This window comes from Erythrolamprus reginae, chromosome 1, assembly GCF_031021105.1.
Source record: "Erythrolamprus reginae isolate rEryReg1 chromosome 1, rEryReg1.hap1, whole genome shotgun sequence".
Lineage (NCBI taxonomy): Eukaryota > Metazoa > Chordata > Lepidosauria > Squamata > Dipsadidae > Erythrolamprus > Erythrolamprus reginae.
The window spans coordinates 178,598,648-178,619,124 of record NC_091950.1 but is presented as its reverse complement, the minus strand read 5'-3'; the positions used below and the strand labels follow the sequence as shown (position 1 = coordinate 178,619,124).

General features: G+C 40.0%; 1 protein-coding gene across 1 annotated transcript in view; it reads right to left on the bottom strand.

Annotated features, from left to right (window-relative positions):
- The window catches only part of GALNT13 (polypeptide N-acetylgalactosaminyltransferase 13), a 290,475-nt gene extending 270,508 nt beyond the window's left edge, over positions 1 to 19,967 (bottom strand). The window contains exon 1 of the mRNA XM_070731536.1: positions 19,588 to 19,967. The gene's annotated coding sequence lies outside the window, so the exon portion shown is untranslated. The remainder of the gene's footprint in view (positions 1 to 19,587) is intronic.
- Between the last annotated feature and the right edge of the window lie 510 nt (positions 19,968 to 20,477).

The following is a 20,477-nucleotide window of genomic DNA, read 5'->3' as shown; positions in this document are numbered from 1 at the left end:
GGAAGAAAAATAGACATGTAGTAATATATATAAGGGTAAAGTGAACTTAGAGGAGAGGATATATGAAAGAAAGAAAATATGTATGATAAGTGAGAGAAAGGAAAGACAATTGGACAGGGGACGAAAGGCACACCAGTGCACTTATGTACGCCCCTTACTGGCCTCTTAGGAAACTGGAGCGGGTCTGGTTGTGCCTTTCTATAATCGTTATAGCTTCTAGGTCATCTGCGAGCCTTCGTGGCACAGTGGTTTGAGTACAGCTACTTCTGTTGATCACTGGCTGCCAGCAGTTTGGCAAATCAAATCTCAGTAGGCTCAAGGTTGACTCAGCCTTCCATCCTTCCAAGGTCAAAAAATGAGGACCCAGATTGTTGGGGGCAATATGCTTGTTCTCTGTAAACCGCTTAGAGGGGGCTGTAAAGCACTGTGAAGCAGTATATAAATCTAAATGCAGTCAGGCGGTAGGGAAAGCAAGTAGGATGCATGGCTGCATAGCTAGAGGTATAACAAGCAGGAAAAGGGAGATTGTGATCCCCTTATATAGAGTGCTGGTGAGACCACATTTGGAATACTGTGTTCAGTTCTGGAGACCTCACCTACAAAAAGATATTGACAAAATTGAACGGGTCCAAAGACGGGCTACAAGAATGGTGGAAGGTCTTAAGCATAAAACGTATCAGGAAAGACTTAATGAACTCAATCTGTATAGTCTGGAGGACAGAATGAAAAGGGGGGACATGATCGAAACATTTAAATATATTAAAGGGTTAAATAAGGTCCAGGAGGGAAGTGTTTTTAATAGAAAAGTGAACACAAGAACAAGGGGACACAATCTGAAGTTAGTTGGGGGGAAAGATCAAAAGCAACATGAGAAAATATTATTTTACTGAAAGAGTAGTAGATCCTTGGAACAAACTTCCAGCAGACGTGGTAGATAAATCCACAGTAACTGAATTTAAACATGCCTGGGATAAACATATATCCATCCCAAGATAAAATACAGAAAATAGTATAAGGGCAGACTAGAATGGACCATGAGGTCTTTTTCTGCCATCAGACTTCTATGTTTCTAAATGTTATTGCTATTGCTATCTTCAAAGGCAACTCTGTGTACATGTTGAAGCAGTCGAGTTATGAAGTTATCAAGTATAATTTAATGTTGCTAGAGCGTCAAGGTTCAGACAGAGCTGCAACTGCACACCAGCCAAACTAGCCAAGGGACATTCTACTTATTGCTTCCACCCATTGATCCAGGAAGCTTTCTACATACAGGAAGATCTCAAGTCGCACACCAATATTTTCAGCCCCTTGACCTAACTAACAGCAAATATTTGGACTGATGTTAGCTAATGAGCCCAATATCTACAACAAAACTATATTGAACCTGAGTTTGTTTATCTTACCCACACCCTAGATATCAGCTAATATGGGATTTCAGATTTTGCATGGGGTGGTAATATAAATAAGAACACTGATGCCATTTCATTAGAAACTGATGGATAACTTCTCTCATAACTAATAAGGGGAAAGAACCAAATCCTGCAAGATTAAAAAATGGTAGATCCAAAGACCCAACTAATATTACACTATGATCCTGGTTGGATAACCTACTCAGTGGGTGGGTTGCACTTACCTTGGCCACTGGTTCGCATTGCGATATTTTGCGTACGTTCACTTGCATGCGTCCTTTGCAAATTGGCTTCTGTGCATGCTCAGAAGTTGGAATCAGCCTGAAACACAGCTGATGAGCTGATCAGCTGTGCTTCCGGTGAAGAAATAAAGGTCAGTTTAAACCTGGGGTGGGCAGAAGGGCCTTTTTTCAAGCAGCAGCAGAGGAAACAACGTCCAAACACTAAAAAAAAATACATCAAAAATTCCGGAAAACAGATGGCAATGCCCACATACCGGCCCTGACCAAACCGGATCTGTGACGCCATCCTGATGTTATCAGTGGGTCGCTAGCGGTTTGAGTGATCTGGTCTGAACTGGGAGGAACCCATCTCTGCTACTCAGGCAGCAGTGAAAAAAGCATGGTGACTCCTACTTCCATTTCAGGTGACTTTAAATATTATCATGATCAACAATATTAAATGTTGCCTAGGTGTCCAAAATGAGGAGTACATTCTCTCATCCAGGTGCCAACTAAAGTAATTTATTAGAGTCACTAATGTAATTATGTGATATTTTTGATCAAATCTCTGTAGAGCATCTTTTCAACAATTTTTCCTAAAAAGCGGTCAGAAGAAATGCATCTTATTTATTTATTTATCTATTGGATTTCTATGCCGCCCCTCTCAGAGGACTCGGGGCGGCTCACAACATATAAAATATATAATGCATAATGTAATTCAATTAAATAATTAAAAATATGGCTGGATTATCAAAAATGTACCCCAAACTTTCTCCCATTTGATGGAAATGCCGGAAAAAACTGGGTACCTATTACCACATGTGGTGGACATGTCCATTAGTTAAAAAATTTTGGGGGAAAATTAGGAATATGATAGAAGGAATTATAGGAAGGGAAATATTTATGAAACCAGAATTATTCTTACTTGGAATATTTAGACAAAAATTTTCTAAGAATGATAGACATGTAATACTACATGCAACAACAGCGGCAAGAATTACGTATGCACAATCCTGGAAGCAGGAATCCATCCCAACGATGTATAGCGTGATAACAAAAAATTATGAGGTAGTAGAAATGACCAAACTAACATATGAATTACAGGACAAGGATATGGAGGACTTTCACAACAGCTGGGACAGATGGTATATCTGGATTGCCAAAAACAAATTAAATTGAAAGAAAATTAGGAACCCTAAACCCAAATTTAGAGAGAAAAATAAAATTGATACTAAGGAAAAATAATAACAAATCAAGCATTACTATACCACTGAAAAAACAAAAAACTACATAAAATTGACACAATATCAAGAAATTGAAAGGTTGCATATATGCAATAAATATGTAATATTTATTAAAAGGAAGATTTTCCTTTTTGTATTATGTATAAGCTGCAAGCCAAATACACTACCTCTAAGGTGGTGCAGATTTTAAGTAATGATACCAAACATTGTATGTATAAAGCAAAATGCTTTACAGTATTTTCTTTTTTCTTTTTGCTCTTTTCTCCTTTCTATATGTGTATGTAATGTATATATTCTTATTTTGTCGGGGGTTTTTATGTTATATGTTTATATGTTTTAATGTATATATTTAATAAAGTCTTTTTTAAAAAAATATGGCTGGATTGATAAGCAATCTCTTCAAAAGAGGAATATGTCTGTGCAACACTGCCTCCTTCAAGGCTAGTAGCATCCCACCTCTTTCAAAGAACCATTTGCTACCTCTCAAATCCAGACACACGTCCTGCCTGAAGGAAACAGAGAGGACATGGATTTGGCCAACAGGTATAGTTCACATTGCCAAGATCCTTATCTACTTTCATACATTCCATATGCTCGAAACTATCCTAAGCTAAAACGAAAGACACTCCCTTCACACACAAGGCCATTTTACACATCTGTGTAATTCATGTGCGCTCTAATATTCAGAAGTAAAGGCACATCCCCTGACGACATTACCTTGGCCCTATTTTAGAGAAGCCACCTCTTAAAAATAAGTTCATTTCATACTTCTGACAGACCTATTTCCAAGGATAGACTAATCCATTTATTTAACTCCAACTCAGAATAGACAATGAGAAGCAATACAATACACAACATGTTGTTACCTGTTTCTCAACAAATATTATCCTAACCCTAAATTTTAAGCAATTTTTGGTAACATATATGTGTGAAATGTTTGTTGCAAGATTAAATTAAACAATATTACTGCCTGCCTCCTTTTGTATCCTTTTGACTTTCCACAGCTGAATCCATCATCAACTTTACTGTGAGGCAATGAATTTGACAGCAGTTGCTTGGCAACAAAATTAGTAGTTTTCTCCACTGTACCTGTGGTGCTTGCATTCTCAGATTTTGGTAGAATTCACTGATATACAACTTCACTTAGTCCAACATTTAAAACACTCCAAACAATTGTTGAAAAATAATGGGAGCACTAATAAAAAACTGTAGGTAAGGGTACACAGAGTTGTTAGTTTTCAAGTTCTACTGAACTATGATTTAATTGTATGTATGTATGTAGGTAGGTAGGTAGGTAGGTAGGCAGGGAGGGAGGGAGGGAGGGAGGCAGACATGAGATCTGTAAAAGTTAAACAAGAACTTTCCTGAATTTCACCTCCTATGAAATAATATATTACTGGAAATAAAATGGATTAAGTGTTATGATATTTACTTCTAAATGTAGATAGGACTGAAACTGTGATTGTCACTGATAATTCATCTCAGCCTACACCTCCTACTTCCTACAAAAGTTTCAAAGATAAAGCTATTCTGTAACAAAACTATTTTGAACAACCATATGTTAATGGGTCAAACCCAGTTTATTGGTGGTAGGAAGGCTCAAACATGTTTTCGGCTCTGACTAAAGGATTATTCTTTTGGCTTTTTTAGATAGTTAAAGAGAGAAGAAGTCAATATTCCACCGATTAATTATGCTTTCTCCTTTGCAAGTTGATTGCTAGAGCAACAATTAAATATATATTTTTCTTATTTTCTTCAATTTCTATAATTGCCCACTCAACATATGAGTCAGAGAAGCAACAGCAACTAACAACAAAATATGAAATATACTAGTAGAGTAATAAGACATGTTGCACTACAGCCAGTTGAAGCCACCAAAGACTAGGCAGGCTCACAAGATTTCCTAGCCCAGGGGGGAAAACAAGCTTTTAGGCAGGATTGGAACCATCCTGATCTCAAAGACAAAAGTTATTCCATAGGTCAGCCATTCCAATGGAAAAAGCATTAGAGAACTAGTTTGATCTTAAGGCACCAGGCTTTAAACTGGGAAACTGTGATTTCAAGTCCAGCCTTCACCAAAAAAACACCAGTTGAGTGATGATATTAAACTAGTCGCTCTCTTTTTCAGTCCAACACATCTCACAAGTTATTGTTGTGGGGAAAACAGGACAAGGAATGAGCATTAGATTTCCTCACTGTCTTGAGTTGTTTACAAAAAATAATACAGGAAAGATGTACTACCATATGGTATCTTCCAGAGGACACTATTTAAGCGATGGGACTTGAAGTGTGCCGACTCTATCAGATCTTATCAGATAGGCAAAGATAATCAGAGGGAATATACTGCTATATAAAACATTATTTTAAATTATAAAATTACATTTTAATAGCTATTTCAAAAATATGAAGCAAGTTGGATTCATATTTCGTTATGTTTGTCACACATTTATCTTTTACACTGATTTCTAAAATCTATCAAGGATCACCTCAAAATCTCTAACTTGAATCAAAACAGAAAGAAAATGTATAGCCAAACTAGTTGTCTGCACTAAAGGTCCCTAATTAGAACATACAAGCCAATGAATTTCAAGTCTCAAAATATTTAACTGGAGCCCTCCATAAACACTACCATTCAATCAAACTGAAAAGAGAATGGGGTATCAAATAATTAAAGAAATGAGAGGGAAATGAAGCATTTAAATATCAAGTATTCAAAGCCCTGAAAAGACACTTGATGTGCTCAATTATAGTAACTGCAAACCAAAGCCGCCACCATAATACTGATAAACACAACAGCAAGATTAATACAGCTTAAAATAATTGCTCCAACACTATTCCAGGTTTGGTGGCAAAGAAAAAGGGAAAAAAATCACGTATTTTCTATGCTAGAGCTTAATGACTGAATATGTATTTTAAAAAATGAGATCTGATGTTCCTTTGCAGCAGTGAACAATTCAGTGGAAAAACTCAGACTGCTAGAGAAGGTACTCAAATGTTTCAAAAACAGTTTTATGGAGTATGATGGAGGGAATTTCCCCACGAGCTTCTACTGACTAAAGTAAAAACAGAAGCAGAGAGTCCACCTAAGCAAGTACAGTAGTTCCATTTTAATTTGGAATACTATTTTTAAAAGCAGCAACTTTGAATTATTTCACAAAGTAACTGCTTTCACTACAACTCCCACAAGTTTTGTCATTGACAATGATGGGTGAAGCTTCTGGTATTTGAAATCCTGAACAACTGGAAGATACTGGATTGCCCACCTCTGTATTAAGCATTACCCTATTGCTTCATACCTAGTGTTTTAGCACAAACTCTTTCTATAAGCTTCTTTTCCTATCAACAGTGCTTTATACACTGCGAATAAATTTACTACTCTGGGCACAGGAATGTAAACTAAAATGTTAATGCTTGTTACAAGAAACACCATTCTTCTGAAGCAAGCAAGATGACAGTTATCATTCAGCAGTTTTCTTCCTTACTGTAAGAAGGGACAGTTGGCTGGGAAATTCTGTGAATTGAAGTCCACAAATCTTAAAGTCGCCAAGTTTGAGAAATACTGATAGATGTCAATACTAGTCGACTGATTTGACAGGCTTTAGGATTTCCAGTCCTAAGATGAAATGCAGTCAAACTTCATCACAATATAACATTGGAAAATATTATCACAGGCTATAAGGAAAAGAGGTATACATTATCATTTAATTCCCACTATTTTAGATACGTATATTTATTTCATAGATATGACAACATGCCACTAGTTGCTTAGCAGTCTTCATATGATGAATTAAACTGGATGGGGGGTGGGGTAATAAATGAACATATTTAGATTAGAACCATCTTAAACTTAAGATTATTTATTATTTTCTAATAATTTTCAACCTGTAGCTTTTAGTTCTAATACTGCATTTCTAAAATGTTCAGCTGATGTGGCAAAAAATTCTATTTAAATTTTAATTCGGTTTAAAAATTTCTTTGAATTTTTTTCATTTGTTTGTTTGTTTGTGGCTGTATGTTGCATATAATAAAAAACCCCACTGTTCAATACAAGGGAGATGGAACTACAGTACATATAAATAAGGTTGTAATCCATCAACCTGAGTATGTATTTTAAAAGTTTGTCTTCAGAAAATGCAGTATTAAGAATTGCATTATCCCATGTATGAAGTTTGTGATAAGCACACAACTTCCTTTCATATTCATCTATAGCCAAATAAAACACACCTGCATCCGTGAAGAACTGGCTATTCCCACAAAAGCATTAGATAATTACATAATTTAACTTCCCAGGATGGTCCTTTGTCATCCTGACAATAGACATTTTCCCTCACAAAATTCCAGCAGGAAATGTTGCTTTCATAATCCATAATATGGAACACTTTGCCATGATATAGACAGACTTCAACATCCCCTAGCTGATAGATTTATTATTTATTTATTTAAAAGTTGTATATAGCTGTCCATATAACCAACACTGGGACATTTCCCAATCAAAATAAAAAACATATTAAAACTATTAAAACGAAGCGCATAAATACAAAAAACTGAAGCCAATCTAGCTTTGATATGCATTCACCTCATCTTATTACAGCCTATGGAACTCAATGGGATTTAAGAAGCCCATTGAAAAGTGGGAATCCATCCTTTGCAGTCAAGGTGTTGTATGTCTTTCAAGTCTAGAAGGTGGGACTTTAAAATGTGGCCTATTTTCAAGCAACCAAGAATTTAAAGCCTATCTCTATATTAGATTTGATTCTGTGTTATATAGAACAAATAATATTTTCTCCAAAGTTTAGGAAAATCTTTCCAGTCAAGTTCATAAAATTAAATCAGAGGGTTTTTAGAAAAGGAATGGGTTGCATGTAAAATGAGTAAACAACCACATTCCAACAGAAAATATAAATTTTGCTTTTACAAACAAGACAGTGGGTACTTGGTTTATATTACTTGCAGTGCCGTAACTTTAGCCCTCAGTTTTAAATATAGTCTCTAAAATATAGTTTGCACAGGCACTTGACAGTAGTGTCTGCAGTTATATTTCGATTTCATTGCCATATGTTCCTTGATTAGCAAGGAATAAATGCATAGAAAGCAGGTTTACCTCGAATGCATAATGAGGGCACTCTAAAGGTCAAGAAATTTCAATTTTCTTGATTCAGAACTATTCATTTGACACATAGAAGCTGCACACTCCACTAGGAGTATATAGTCATTAATTCTACATTTTTCCCAGTAGAGTGAATTAGCTGCGCTTACACATGCATTCAGACCCAGCAGAGATCAGCTTACAAAGCAGCCCTACAAGCCTGGGAGAAGGGAAAAAAAGACATGGTTCCTTTAAGAATTCAAAAGGAAATGCTTTGCATGCATCCCCATATTCCAAATCACTTCTTTCAAAGATTTGCACAAACTTAAACTTTACTTATTTATAAAATATTTAAAGCCAGCTCATTCTCTTTTGGTTATGAATCAGGGGGAGAAACTGCTTAATCTTTATAATCCCAGCTGAAAGTTGCAGATACTTTACATACTAGAAAATAACTACTTCTGATCAAAATGCAACAATTCATGTCATAAAGCAAGTTAATATTTGTTGCGGTTGGCTCTGGCCCAGCTCCTGCCCCAAGGAATGTGGAGGTGGATGCAGAGGAAACATCAACATGTCATAGGCCTGTTTTATTGCCGACAGAGGCAGGTAGTGCAGTTTCCTCGGACGAAGAAGGTGGGGGTGACTTGGAAGAGGGGGGCTTGGCACACAGCCCAGGAAGCCAATCTCCATTATCTTCGGTCGATTCGGATGCGGAAGTCTTGGACCCAGGCATGCGCAGATTTATGCGTAGAAGAGACCAATTGAGGACATATTACAAGAGATAAGAGAGGCCACTTGTGTTTGGGTGGGGCTCTAGTAATTAGAGCTGCTGATACAAATAGCAGCGTGTTGGTTTGGCCGTTGTGATCGCAGTTCTTCAGGACCGTGTTTTGCTGATTTCCGGACTTTCTTTGTTGATTTTTCAAGACTTTGAAACCAAAGCAGAGCAAAGTGTGTGTGTCTCATTTCCTTGGAAGAAGGAGGGCTGTGACGTTTCTTCACAGCTGCTAGCTAAGTACTTAAGGACTGATTAAGGGGATTGTACAGCCTACAAGGTTGTTTTGGGACGAGTGCTCTTTGCAATACAAAAAGGGTGCTTTGTTTCTTTTGAATTTTGTGATAAAGAATATTGTTTTGAATTTTCAAACGTGTGTGTGTCTGAAATTTGTACCCTTGAATTTTCGGGAGGCTCATACCAGAACAATATTTAGGATTAAAATGGGAGGTCAGGGAAAGAGAGGCAAGAATCCACAATGTGACTTCTTCCAATTTCTCATGCATTATAGTTGAGGAACTAGGAGTTGCTAGATAACTTTCAAGAACTGGATGACAATCAGACATACAGTCTTTGTTTAATTAGGTTGTTTAGCAAACATTCAAAGTTATAATAGCTCTCCACAGAACAACTTCCAACAGTCACATTCCTTTCACAATTGCATGGGTAAATTTTGGGCAGTTAGCAGCCAGCCGTTTGCAGCATCCTGCAGTCACAATGCAATGATTTTCTGCAGTTGTCAGTTTCCACCATTTACTTCCTGTTTTTTGGGGGGGGGCACCCCAACCCCACTGAAGAAAATGGGTATGATAAAACAACTGCTACAAAAATTAGGTGTGGTGGCATGGTGACCCATGTAACAACCACAAGTTATGACTGACTGTAATTCCAAGATCAATACAACTGCCTGTACTGACTTGTTCTACTAACTCAGAAACTATTTACATTATCTTTCTTTTTTTAAAACTGGGGGGGAAATCATTTAAACCTTTCAATTTATCATTTGTATATACATGGCACAACACTGAAAAATTATTCTCTCTAATCTGTACAGCTATCATTTTCTGAGAGAGACAGAGACAGCAACAGAGACAGACAGAGACAGATATAGATGTATTCTTTGGGAGCGGGGAAGAAAGTACCAAAATCCAAAATCAACTGCTAGATGAAAATATAATAGAAAATTCAGAAGTATGGGGTATATTATGGAAGAGAAGAACCATGTTTATTGCAACAATCAATGCATGCCTGCTATGCAAAGAAAGAGGGACCCCAAATGATGGGGAAAGCAAAAGGGCCTCAAAGTAGGCAGTCCTAAGGATCTGATTTACTTTAGGGGAAGTAGGGTAGCCCTTGTCCCTGAGGTTATTTCTGTTGTTCACAAAAGCGGCTCTTTCAGGAGAGGCAGCAAAGATGAGGAAGCCCATTGTGAAGGTGATGGAATGTTGAGATTATCAGCTGATGGAGGTGGGCAGGTTGGGTTGTACTCTGGGTGGGTGAAGAGGCTCCTATTCTTAGTCTAGATGGCATTGTCTGGTGACAGAGAGGGTCACTTACATCCTGGTAAGATTGCACAGAGAGATGGTCACCTCTAAAAGACATAGGAAAAAAGGAAACTGATTCTATTTGGTTGGTTGGTTGGTTGGTTGGTTGGTTGGTTGGTTGGTTGGTTGGTTGGTTGGTTGGTTGGTTGGTTGGTTGACTGACTGACTGATCAATACCTTCAGGTCAGTACTGACTCTGGGTCTGGGTCTGGGCCTGGTCTAGTCTCTGCAGGTATTTTTGGCAAATATACACACATACACGTATGTACATACATAAATTTGTACATACAGAATTTCAGATTTAAGAGAGAAAAGATGCTTGGCACACTTATATTCACTGAGTATCTGCTGTCATATCTTCCCCAAATTCTACTACACCAGTGGAGGCAGACGGACAATCCCAGAAAAAGGTAAAGTGGATTTAAGTTGCTGCTGACGGGGTATGAGAATCCTTCAAAGCTTGTTTCTCTTTAAATCGAAGGCATGGGCACAGGCCTGTTTTATATTTACTAACTCTTGGGCTTAGTACCAGGTTGCACAGTGGTGCAGCACTGCAGGCTACTTCAGCTAACTGCTAGCTGTAGTTCGGCAGTTCAAATCTCATCACTGGCTCAGGGTTGACTCAGCCTTCCATCCTTCCAAGCTGTTTAAAATGAGGAGCCAGATTGTTGGGAGCAATATGTTTACTCTCTGTAAACCACTTAGAGAGGGCTGTAAAAGCACTATGAAGCGGTATATAAGTCTAAATGCTATTACTTATACAGTGGTACCTCTACTTAAGAATTTAATTACCGGTAGTTCCATGACCAGGTTCTTAAGTAAAAAAAATTGTAAGTGGAAGCAATTTTTCCCATAGGAATCAATGTAAAAGCAAATAATGCATGCAAACCCAATAGGAAAGAAATAAAAAATTGGAATTTGGGTGAGAGGAGGAGTTGGAAGAAGAGGAGGAGGACAGTCACTGCTGAAGGAAGAAGGTGAGGTGATGGGAATAAAAAAAAAAATCCAAAACTTTAAGACTTAAAAAAAATAAAGAGGGACCCTGAGCAGCGCCCAGAGAAAGGAAAATGCTTCGTTCGCTCTGGACTGCTAAAGCCTCCTTAAGCGCCAACGAAAGGCTCCTCTGACAGCCCAGAAAAGTCCGAGATGGCCAGGATTAAAGGGGGAATGGCAGGAAACTGGCGGGGCCTTCATGCCACTCTCAAATTTCCTGGGAAATTTTTCCGGGCTATGGTTCTTAAGTAGAAAATGGTTCTGATGAAGAGGCAAAAAATCTTGAACACCCAGTTCTTATCTAGAAAAGTTCTTAAGTAGAGGCGTTCTTAGGTAGAGGTACCACTGTATACTGTTCCATAGTGGTTTACAGCACTCTCTAAGTATTTCCCCCATTCTTCAGAAGTTGGTAAAATGGTCCTCATTTTACCAACTCCAGAAAAATAGAAGGCTGAATCAACCTTGAGTCAGTCAGAATTGAACTCCTGGCAGTTGGCAGAATTTAGCCTGCAATACTGAAATCTAACCACTGCACCACCACAGCTCTTGATACATTCTATACATTCAAGTCACCAAGGCAGAAAAAAAATCACATGATTAAGCCACTGATATATTGTATGGAAACAATTTGGCCAAAACCTTGCTAAATGTTCTTCATACCATTTGGGGAAGAAGCCAAACTACAAGACTTTAAAATATTTCAGACTTGTATATATTAATCCTTTTCAACATAGTTTTTATGTAGATTAGATTAGCCCAGGATCCTAATACTGACTACAAATCCAGGAAATTGGGCCTTTCCTGATGCCAAATTTCAACAAGTGCTTCTCATCTTTTGCATGGCAAGTAGCAACTGTCAAGAGTCTGTTCTCTACACAACTGTTATGATTCAGAAATCCTGCTTTGAACACAGGCATCTGGACATTGTAATCTCTTAAGTAGCAGATCAAGGTTTTAAAATAGGAGTCTTTTAAACAGGAGTGAAGGCTTGGGGGAGACAGGAAAGGGAAACCACATGGTGATAGCAGCAATAATCACCACAACCTTTCTTTGCTTAAAATAAGTGAGACAACATATTCTGTTTTATCGGTGAATTTAGACAAGTGCCTTATTTATTTATTGGCTTCTGCAATAACAGGGCTGGACTCTTCCATGTGGAGGTTTAATTACCTTTAAGGGTTTTAAATTTATTACCAGTTCACTAAATATTGAGGGAGCTTTTCCTAAAAGGTTGCAAACAAAACACACCCTTATCTGATATACTAAGTCCCTTGCTGCCGAACACAAAAGTTGAAGTTTCCAGTTACATCTGAATACATAAATCCTGAAACTGTTTCAATCAGTACTATGAAAGTATGAAAGACATACAGTCTAAAATACTTTAATGACAGCAAAGAAATCCATCCACTTACATCACAAAAGAGAAAATCTGGTGCCAAAATTAAATGAGTTCCATATATATACTTTATGCATTCACTTTTAAACGATTGCAGTACATCAGGATAAAATATAGCTCATGTTAAATTAATAACAGCAGGATTAAATTAAATTACATGAAAGAGAAGATAGATTGTATTCAAACTTAAGTCGAACAATTCAGTAGTCAAATAATTATTAATCAGTATTTTCCCCCATTTTCTATTAGGGATTTATTGTGATATTGGGTTCCTCTTAATCTTTTTTTTCCTCTTTAATATTTTCAAGCAACTAAAAACACCTCGATATCCAATTTCTCTCTATTCTGCAACAAAAAAAAAAGTGTGGTAGTTCTAGTTGGACGATTCTGCTTTTCAAAACCATATGTCCAACACAAATATTCATTCGAAAACCATATTTATAACTAATTAGCAAAAGAGTATAATAGCATAATGATTAAAAATAGAAAATAATGTAACGTTTTTTAAAAGCCTCTTTAATGTGGCAATTCAAACTCCATATGGAGAAACTAAAGCCATCAATAGTTGAGAGAGCATACCACTATGAATTTCAAATGGACCTGCAATTGTAATATTCTGGATAGTGATAGAACAGGAAAATGGGATTTTTCTAATTGCCTAATACAGTCCTTCTCAAATAGTGGGCCATGCCCCGTTGGAGGGGCACAGAGCGATGCCAGGGGAGAGCATGTGACTCCGGGGAACAGGTATGGTCCCTCTCAATCGATTCCCCCAAATGGGGAGTGTTTCCCCAGCTGCGCACTGCTCTGAGCCCAGAAGAGAAGGCAGCCAGGTAGGGTGGCTAAGTGGGTTTTTGTTCACGGTTGGTGGCGCAGTAGCTTTGAGTGCCCGGCAGAGGCAGCAATTATGGGCCAGGCTGGCGACTCCAAAACATCACCTTAATTAAGCTGGCCTGGCCCCATGTCAAAAGAGGGCACTAACCACGGTAGTCTATGCCTGCCTAACCGAGAACAGGCTTCCCTGAGTTCAGTTTGATTTATTCCCACATAAGTGGGTATAGCAGCCTTCCCCAATAGTTTGCTTGCAGCTTATAATAAATAAAATAATAAATATTAACACTAAAATTCCACTGGGCCCCAGATTAGAGAGTTGGGGGTGGGCACGAAATATTTATTTCTTCCTTGGGGGGGGGGCTGTATAACAGAAAATAATTGAGAAGAACTGGCCTAATAATATTTAATAATGAAGTACAGTGGTACCACTATTTACTAACTTAATTCGTTCCGTGACCAGGTTCTTAAATAGAAAAGTTTGTAAGAAGAAGCAATTTTCGCCATAGTAATCAATTTAAAAGCAAATAATGCATGCTATTGGGGAAACCACAGGGAGGGTGGAGGCCATTTCCAGGAAATTCCTAGAGAAGCTCCACAGAGGCTTCTCCCCACCTTTTCCAGCCCTGTTTCCTTCCAGGAGATTCCTAGAGGGGCCCCACGGAGGCTTCCCCTGCCTTTTCCGGTTACAGTTTCGGAGGCTCAGGTTTGTAAGTGGAAAATGGTCCTTGAGAAGAGGCAAAAAAATGTTGAAAACCCGGTTCTTACCTAGAAAAGTTTCTAAGTAGAGGGGTTCTTAGGTAGAGGCACCACTGTATATTTGCGAAAACTGTAATCCAAATTGGGGGAAATGACTACAGGTAGTCCTCAACTTATAACAGTTAATTTAGCGACCATTCAAAGTTACAACTGTGCTGGAAAAAGTGACGTATGACCATGTTTCACAGTTACAACCTTTTCAGTATCCCCATGAGCATGTGATCAAAATTTAGCCGCTTGGCAACTGGTTCATACTTATGACCGTTGTTGTGTCCCAAGGACATCTGATCCCCTTTTGCAACCTTCTGACTGGCAAAGTCGATGGGGAAGCCCAATTCACTTAACAACCAGGTTGCTAACTTATCAACTGCAGTTGTTCGCTTAACAACTGTGGCAAGAAAGGTCATCAAACAGGGCAAAACTCACTTGACAAATGTCTCACTTAGCAACAGAAACATTGGGCTCACTTGTGGTCATAAGTTAAGGACTACCTGTATTGATTCCTAGTAACTGTTTGGATTAGTCCCTGCAAATTTTCTTGGCAAGATTGTGGAAGTGATTTGATGTTGTCTTCTTCCTAGGACAGAGAGTGTGAGTGATTGGCCAATGTCATCCAACTGGCTTGGGATGTAAGAAGGGACTAGAACCCTCAGTCTTCCACTTTCTCACCTTGTGCCTTAACCCTTACACCAAACTGGTCCTTAATGCAAATTAGCCCATTCATATAACAACCCAACATGACCTCATGTGCCATCTGAAGACCAAAGTGAATCGTTTCTGAAGACTGTAGCTCCATCCTTATAATATGCTTAACACCTGTATAAGGTGCTTTAAATACAGAAGGCTGAGGGAGGTTATAAAATATTTGAAGTTAAACCTTAGAAATACACACACCAGAAAGGTCAACTCTATCTTAAAGGGAGGAAAGCCTTGAACAATATGCCTTTGTATGTAAGCTTGGACGTGAACTGAAGCAAAAAGTAAACCTGACATCTTGGTTTCTGAAGCAATTACACAGACATCATAATATGATGCAATAAAGGACTGAATTGGTTTATTGAAAAATATGTCCCTGAGTTCAGTGTGACTTATTATTGAATAGTGGTGTGTTTTTTTTTATAATTGTTTTTAGAATTGCTAAGAGATTATTTGTTTAAAAGGTATAAAAGCATTGTGACATGTTGTGCTGACTTCGGGAACCATGGAACTGTTTCCAACCGTCTTCTATCAAAACATCATTTCTTACATTACAGTACAGTCTCCAGAATTCTCGTAAGTCACAACTTCCATCAACCTCCCCCTACTTGGATACAGGTAGTCCTTGACTTACAAGAGTTCACTTAGTGACTGTACGCCACTGAAAAAAGGTGACATGACCATTTTTACACTTTCAATCATGCAGCATCGCCCACGGTCACATGATCAAAATTCAGATGCTTGGCAGGCCGACTTATACTTATGACTGTTGCAGTGTCCTGGGGTCATATGTTCATCTTATGTGACTTTCTGACAAAGTCAGTGGGGGAAGCCAGATTCACTTAACAAACATGTTACTAATTTAACAATCCCAGCACGAATCCCAGCGACCGATTAGGTCCCACAGAGTGGGCCTTCTCCGGGTCCCGTCAACTAAACAATGTCGGTTGGTGGGCCCCAGGGGAAGAGCCTTCTCTGTGGCGGCCCCGACTCTCTGGAACCAGCTCCCCCCAGAGATTAGAACTGCCCCTACCCTCCTTGCCTTTCGTAAACTTCTCAAAACCCACCTTTGTCTTCAGGCATGGGGGAACTGAGATATTTCCCCCGGGCCTATATAATTTATGTATGGTATGTTTGTATGTATGTCTTTTTAATAATGGGGTTTTTAAATGTTTTAAATAGTAAATTATTAGATTTGTCATGAACTGTTTTATTGTATTGTGAGCCGCCCCGAGTCTACGGAGAGGGGCGGCATACAAATCTAATAAATAAATACATAAATAAATAAACAAACAAACAAACTGCAGTGATTTACTTAACTGTGACAAGAGAATGAGGCAAAATTTACTAAACCACTGTCTCACCTACTAACAAAAATGTTGAGCTCAATTCTGGTCATAGGTTAAGGACTACCTAGTTGAAATTAAAACAATCATAATTCAAATTTAACCCCCATTAGCAATCACGAGTCCTTCTTTATCCCTGTCCTGAACAAACTGAAACCTTAGACTATTAGACTTCAAAGTCAAAAACATTGCACTCCAACAGATTTTGCTCTCAAATAACTACTCGTGAGGAGCAAAGTTCTCTTTGCTAATGTATTCTCCCCTGGAATATTCATTAACTATACAGATATTCCTGGAGCTATGACAAGGATCACAAATTATGTTTGTAAGAATGCCCCCAATCCTCCAGTAACATAGAAAATAATCTCCAACACAGGATCTCAGGTGCATTCTCAAAGACTTAAGATGGTATCCTAAAGAAATTGTACAGTACTGTATACCATTCACCTTACCAGCTTTATTTTGCTAAAATACACTCATTCTTGTCACAGCATTTCTTTTTCCTAGTCCAGAAGCCATGTCAACTAGGTGTATTACATACAAATCTAGACCATGTGTTTGATTTTAATGTCTTTCTGCTATAGAAGCATTCATTTAAAAACAAAACCAAATAGACTGACTTAATAAGTCAAAAAAGTGAGGCCTTGAAGTAATGTGCAATCAAGTCCACGATCCTGCTTTACAACAAGGTTCTTGGGGAGGGGGGAAAGCAATTTCATGGTTGCTCTTTCCAGTGAGAACACCACTCGGCATAGAGTCCATATAGTTTATAGCAGCCTGTAGTCAAAATATTGAAATGCCTCCTTTTAGTATTATGGCCATCAGGTAAATACATCAATCACCTTAAACGGTATCATTTCTGAACACTGATTTACAAAAATGTCTTGTTGGATCTCATATTCTCAAGAGCTCATTTAAGTAACGTCAATTGTCTAGCAGACTTCAAAATTACTTTATTCTGTATTTAAGATTCTTTAGAACGGCAAGCATCCTCATAGATTTCAATAACTAGAGGCATTTTGCTCCTTTTATATATGACGGAGGAAAACCAACAGACAGAAACACACCCTGTTTTTATACCTATTTCTTCATAAAGGGGAAATATGTAAGACTGCAGCTTAAAAACCTGATTTTTCCATATTTGCTCAGAAGTTTCCATGAAGTTTATAGGCACACTTACTTGTAAAGAAGACTAGCTATTAGCTTTTAGCAAATATACATAGAAATCCCAAGAATACCTAAGCATGAAGATCTATCAAAATTTCAATGCCGGATGGAATGACACACTATATCCAATTCATGGATGCATTGCTTCTCTTTTATACACAATATTGATTTGCTTCCAAAATCTTTTCAAAAGGTATACAGCCCCGTTTCTCTGCATATAAATTCACTTTGGAGTTAAGATTTTGCATACTTTATAAATAGCTGTACTTATAGGAGCAGAATGGACCTTAGCTGCATTATCTCATAAAAACATACAAATTGAAATAATAAATAAATAGTGCACCACTGTGGCTACTGTCTTTGTCCTACTCTTCCTCTCTTATTGTTACTTTTTACTTATGTTCATACAAATTACTATCCTAAACATGTTTGCCAAATAAATAAAATAAATAAACAACAAATAAACTGGGAAGTATAGGATTTGAAGGGGGGGGGGAACTGGCTGCAAAGATTTTAAGGGATCATCAAGAGTAAATTTCAAAATCCAAAAAATGTAGTTCAAATACGGTGGCAAGAAGAGAAATGGCCATTCTGGGCAGGCATAAATACTGTACAGTAACTATGCTCGCTTACTATGGAGGGAAAGGAGTTCAGATGTGTTCAAGGACACCAGCGCACTATTCCCCAACTGACTTCTGACATTAAACACACACACACACAAATCCAGTGGCTCAATCATAGAGAAAGCAGCCCCCCCCAACTCTAAGGATTCCTCACCATCCAGTACAGTATTTGCTTCCTAGTCTTTTAAAGAGGAACCACGATGGGAAGGAGAAAGAGGCCATGTGAGACAAATTCCTCCGCAGCAGCAGCAAGCTCCCAGCGAAAAAGGGGGGAAAGGGGAAGGGACATTATAGTAATGCTTTTAAGCCTCTCTTGATCCTTTCATCCGCCCACCCGGTCCTGAGTCCATGATCCGCAGCCAAACCAGCAGACAATCGGCACCAGCTGTGGCTAAGCATGCAAGCAGGCTTTTGTGCCCTCAAGCCACAACCATCCGAGAGAGAGAGAGAGAGAGAGAGAGGGATGGAAATGAAAAAGAGAGACTCTTCCCGGTCACCTTTTCCAAGGCGGCAGCACTGCGATCGCCCCGCTCGCGTCTTTTAGGTTGACAAGAGACCGAGAAGGCGGTGAGGGTGGAAAACACGGAGTCAGTCCCGTACCAAACCTTACTGGGTATACTGTACTCCGTTGGGTTTGGGAAAGAGACCACCAACCCTGCTAGGTAGGCACCCTCGGCCTTTAAAGGAAGCGAAGGCGCCCAAAGCTTCGGAAAGCTAAGCTACCCTTCTCCGTTTAAGGAGAGGGGCCATTCCCTACCAGGCAAGCAGATTCATTTAGCAACAGCATTTAGACTTATACACCGCTTCGTAGTACTGTACTTTTACAGCCCTCTAAGCGGCTTACAGAGTCAGCATATATTGCCCCCCAACAATCTGGGTCCTCCTTTTACCCACCTCGGAAGGATGGAAGGGTGAATTGTATTGAAAAGAAAAGAAAGAAAAATGAAGTCAACGCGCCCGGTCTTCTTCTTCTTCTTCCCCTGCCGTCCAAAAACAGCTGCTCCAACCGATTCACACACAAAACCACAAACACACACACAAACACAAAAACCACACAGAGAAAACACACACACACGACTGAAACCTTCGAAAAGCCGTGGCTCCGCTCCCCCCACTCAAAAAAAAACAATCCCAGGGCAGAAAGTTGCCACCGCTGCTCCACCGGCCTTGCGCACCACTGCAAACCAGCCGTGGGGGGAGCCCCGAGTGAGATGCCGCGCAAATGCTTCTTCCAAAACCGGGGATCGCGCGCTGCTCTCCGTCTCCGTCGTCCGTCCCCCACCCCGCCGCCGCCAGACGTGGGACAGACGCGCCGGCGGCCAAAGTTACGGGTTGTCCCACCCCCCACCTTTTTCTCGTCAGAATCCACCTCCGACACGCAAGTCCTACTTCTCCATCTCGCCTTTGCCTTACAGATGCGCCGGCCGTCGGGAACTCTCGCCTCCCCGCCGCTCTCCCTCCCTCCCACCCACCCGCCGCCCTTTTGCGGCTTACCTGCCCAAGAGTCAGCTCGCCTCGCCGCCGCTCTGGAGGAAAGCCCGGCTCTCCTCTCTACCCCGCTGGATGCCCTCCCTCCCCTCCACCCGATTAAAAAGGACACGCCTGACGGGGAGAAATTTCCAACGTGGCCAGAGGAGGCTTCTTCATCGCGCGGGTTCCTCGGCCCGAGCTTTCCGCTCCGCTACTCGGGGTGGGGTCGGGGGGGTCTTCGCTTCCCTCCTTATCCCGGGATGAAACGAGAAACCTTCCCCGTTCCGCACACCTCGGCGGCCGCCGGTGTTACTAATAATACCGAGCCGCGGCACAGAAGCGAGGGAGCTGGGCTGAGCCACGCCCCTTTCTCCCCGGCTCCGCCTCTAAAATGTCGCCCAGGGGATTGGCTGGAGCTGGGCTGGAGCCTTTACGTAATCGACACTCCGCCCCCCCTCCCCTCCCAATCTCTCTCTCTCGCTTTCTCTCCGCCCAAGGGAAGTGAGGCAGCAAATGGGTTACGCGCGGCGGGTTTACGCTCTGCCTTCTGCGCCCTCCCTCCCTCTGCCAGCGAAGGAGGCCCTTCCTTCGGGCTGCTGGGAGTGTTTACGTAACCGGCCCGCCCTTCTAACCCTCTATTTGAGTGGTTTTGGTGGTGCCTGGATTATCGAGTGTCCAGGGCAAAACACACACAAAAAACCCTGATGTAAACGGGTTGGGGAAGGGAGAGAGATCGTCTCATTTTGTCCCTTTCGCATACAACCCCGTCGACATAATGCTGCTTTGCTTGCTTAAAATGGAACCTGCTTCTTTAATGACTAGGGATCTATAGTTTTTGCCGCGGGAAGCATGGCTGTAGGAAGACGGTGTACATTGCATGGTATACACTCAGGGGTCTCCAACCTTGGCAACTT